This window comes from Mus pahari, chromosome X (genome assembly GCF_900095145.1).
Source record: "Mus pahari chromosome X, PAHARI_EIJ_v1.1, whole genome shotgun sequence".
Taxonomy (NCBI): Eukaryota; Metazoa; Chordata; class Mammalia; order Rodentia; family Muridae; genus Mus; species Mus pahari.
This window is the reverse complement of record NC_034613.1, coordinates 135,272,165-135,276,859: the sequence shown is the minus strand read 5'-3', so window position 1 is coordinate 135,276,859 and position 4,695 is coordinate 135,272,165.

Below are 4,695 nucleotides of genomic sequence, written 5' to 3'. Positions count from 1 at the left end.
TGACAGGGTCTTGCTGTGTGCCACATAATGGTCTTGAAATCATGCTTCTCCTATCTCAGCCTCTCTATTAGAAGGATTGTTCATTTGATGTTTTTACACTATACTGTGGTTTACAGAACAGCTTACATATTTCAAAATTATTATTATTGTTATTTGGTATTTTGGCATTTTTATTAGATATTTTCTTCATTTACATTTCAAATGTTATCCCCAAAGCCCCCTATTCCCTCCCCCTGCCCTGCTCTCCAACCCACCCACTACTGCTTCCTGGCCCTGGCATTCCCCTGCACTGGGGAATATGATCTTCGCAATACCTAGGGCCTCTCCTCCCACAGCTGGACGACTAGTCCATCTTCTGCTACATATGCATAGAAACACTGCTCTGGGGGGGGGGGTTCTGGTTAGTACATCCAAAAGAAATGTAGACAATTAATTTGGGAGGTGGCTTGTAAGAGAACAGCAAAGAGTGAGACTGAAGGCTTTGCTTGATATTTATAATTATTGTATCAATTTTGAAGAAGAGGTCTTTATAAGTTACTCTTATTCTGAGATGAATGCTTTAAAAATCATCACAGTCAGTGAACCAGAATGTTACCCCCATCTAATGTCTTTGCCACCCTCCAAGCAGAACTATTGTTCATTGAAACAGTTGATGAATGACTTCATGGATAGACCATCTTAATACACACACCATTTCTTAAATGAATGTTACCTGTTCCCTGAGGGCTGAGAATGACAACAATCACTCAAGTCAAATAGCTTTGACCATAGCAGGAGATCTGTATCCAAATATCGTTCCTACAATTAATTCCTTGGTGCAACAGAACTATCAACTTATCAGCTTATCTAATATGGAGATAAAATACTTTGGTGATGTGAGGGACATTCAAGTACAGCCTTATTACAATGAACTACAACGTCCAAAAACTGTTATTTTGTGTTTTAAGCTCTACTAAAAACAAAACAAAACCTACAAATAAACAAAAAGATTTTATCTATTTATGTTCATTAAAAGGTAATAGTGATATATTATTTTAAAATATCATACGGTTAGCATATTTGGAGTTATTTGAAATTTATACTGAAAAAAATATGTATTTTTAGTATTGCTATAGATAAATATCTACATAAGACTGTTCAATTGATTGTTGTTTTATATCAAAGAACTTTTATAATAATCATTTTTATTGTTATAATATTTTATAAATTTTAAAGAATATGATAAAAATATAAGCGGTATTGCAGGTTTTGAAGGGGAGGGGCTTTCTGGGAGGAGTTGGGGTAGAAAAGGGAAAGAACAATGTGATGTATGTCCATTTACTCAAAATATGTTTTTAAATGTAAACAAATTCAGATAAATTAAAATTATTTATCTTTTCTCATCATAATGCAATAAAATTTAAATCAAAGAAAAAATATGCTAGTGATTTGGGATATTGCTATGAGTGAATCTATGCATATCTAGTGACAGGATGTATATAGGAAACATCTATATTTTATTCTCAGATATTCTGTGAGCTGAAAATGCCTCTAAAAATTAAATTGTATTACAAAAATGTACTCATTCTGTAAGATTACTTTAGTCAGAACTGTAATCAGATAATGAAATCATACAAGCAAACTTTCCATGGTTTATGTCAACAAAGATACATTATCCTTGAAACTTTGATTGCCAAAGGGACTGTATTTCAATTATCAAAAAGGTGTTCTTAAATTAGCAATATAAAAATAGATACAAGCCCTGGATAAATTAAATATACATGGATAAATTCAAATTACAGCAAAGAAAATGCTAACAGTTTTCATTTTGTAGGACAAATCAAATTGTCCTCCAGTTTTTTCTATTGCTGCCTTGTCACAAGTCTTATTTGGCTATTTCTAGTAACTACTTATTAGGGCCCAATTGCTCTCTTAATTTATTCTGGTATTTATAGAATACTTAATATGTTCTTAGCCCCAGGGCTATGAAGAAAACACACGCGCGCGCGCGCACACACACACACACACACACACACACACACACACACACACATTCACATACCTGCTTTCTAGAAATGTCACAAAGCAGTAGAAAAGAATGAAAAAAAAGTACACCATATGGCATTCCATTAAAAGATATGATTGTTTAGTGCTTTCCAGTTGGAGAATACTTCTCAATAAAGTTGTGTTTATGGTCTACAGTATTGAGAGAGTACAGAGTCTGAAGATTTAAAGCAATTTATTAACAGTGTTTCCCACTCTATCCAGAGAGTGTAGACAAGTCATTGTGACTACTAAATAGGATCATGTTACTGTCCTAAAGTTTAATTTAACGTGACACTTTAGAATTTTACATGATTTCCTAAATTTTATACTGGATCATCTATTTGCCAGAGTTGTGTCAATTATCACAATTTTAAGGAATATGGACTTTAAAACTTATAGTAAGAAATGTTCTACAAAGAGTATCTTTCTTCACTGTTTAATAAGGCTACTGTCCCTTTACTATAGATTTTGTTCATTATTACTCTTTGTGGACCATCACAGTTATCCCTGCTTCTTAGCCTCCTAACCACAAACCTTATAACAGTATAATTCAAGAATAACCTAGTTGAGTAAAACTGGGTTTATCTTAAAAATACAGGAATGATAAACTGCAAAGAAATACACTAATGTAATTATGAGGATAATACAGTAGTTGCAGAAACACATTTGCTAAAGCTGAATATTTAATGGAATTTTAAAAATAAATAGAAACTAACAGAAGTTATGAACCAAATGGATTTAACAGATATATACAGAACATTTCATCTTAAAACAAAGGAATATGCCTTCTTCTCAGCATTATGTTACCTTCTCCAAAACAAGCCTCAACAGAGACAGGAAAATTGAAATAGCCCCATGCATTCTATCATATCACCATAAACTATGGCTGAACTTCAATAAAAACAAAAACAATAAAAAGCCCACATAGTCATGGAAACTGAACAACTGGTAGTCTACATGGAGTAGAATACAAATTGATCCATATTTATCACCTTGTACAAAGCTCAAATCCAAGTGACTCAAGGACATCCACATAAAACCAGATACACTGAATCTATTAGAAGAGAAAGTGGAAAATAGCCTCAAACATAATAGCCCAGGGGAAAATTTCCTGAGCAGAACACCAATAGCCCAGGGTCTAAGATCAACAGTTGATAGGTGGAACCTCATGAAACTGAAAAACTTCTGTAAGGCAAAGGACACTGTCAGTAGGACAAAACAGCAACCTACAGATTGGAAAAATTTCTTCACTAAACCTATATCTGATAGAGGGCTAATATCCAAAATATACAAAGAACTCAGGAAATTAGACTCAAAAAAATAATCCAATTAAAAATTTGAGTACAGAGCTAAACAGAATTCTCAACAAAGGAATCTTAAATGGCTGAGAAGCTATTAAAATTCAAAGTTCTTACTCATAAGGGAAATGCAAATCAAAATGGCCCTGAGATTGTACCTTATACCAATCAGAATAGCTAAGATAACAAACTCAAGTGACACCACATGCTGGTTAGAATGTAGGAAAAGAGGAACACTCCTCTATTGGTGGTGGGATTGCAAACTGATACAACCACTCTGGAAATCAATCTGGCAATTCCTTGGAATACACCCAAAGATTCTCTATCATACCACTAGGTCAAATGCTCCACTATGTTCACAGCAGCCTTATTTGTAGTAGCCAGACTCTGGAAACAACCCAGATGTCCCTCAACAGAAGAATGGATGCAAAAAAAAAATGTGGTTCCTTTACATAATGAACTACTATTCAGCTATTAAAAGCAAGGACATCATGAATTTTGCATGCAAATGGATGGAATTAGAAAATATCATCCTGAGTGAGGTAACCTAGACCCAAAAAGGACCTGCATGGTTTGTACTCACTGATAAGTGGACATTAGCCAAAAAAGTTCAGAATACCCATGGTATAACTCACAGACTATAGGAAGCTTGACAATTAGGAAGGCCCACGTATGGATAGTTTAATCCTATTTAGAAAGGTGAACAAAATCATCATGGAAAGCAGAGGGAGGGAGGGACCGGGGCGGGAGAGGGGTGGGGGGAAAGAGGGTAGGATCATGTATGGGAGGAAGAGAGCAGAGAAGCCCAGAGGAGCAGCAGAATGAAAGGAAATATTCAGGGGGGGGGGAGGAGGGCAAACCTCTAAACCAGGGATGTGAGTGGCTTCCAGGACTCAATGGTCATAACCTTAGCAGAAATGCTGAGCCTGAAGAGACCTCATCCAGTAGATAGACATGGTCCCCAGTTAAGGCATATTGCTACTCACTCATATTCAAAAATTTTGACCCAGAATTCTCCCTGTCTAAAGGAATGCAGGGACAAAAATGCAGCAGAGACTGAAGGAAAGGCCATACAGTGACCGGGCCAACTTAAGATCCATCACATGCTCAGGCACCAAACCCTGACACTTTTACTGATGCTATATTGTGCTTGTGACAGGAACTTTGCATGGCTGTCCTCTGTGAAGCTATACTATCAGCTGACTAAGAAAGATGCAGATACTTACAGCCTATCATTGGAGTGATGTCAGGGATCCCTATGGAAGAGTTAGGGTGAAGAATGGAAGGAGCTGAAGGGGATTGTAACCCCATAGGAAGAACAAAAGTATCAAGTAACCTAGACCCCTCAGAGCTCCCACAGACTAAGCCACTA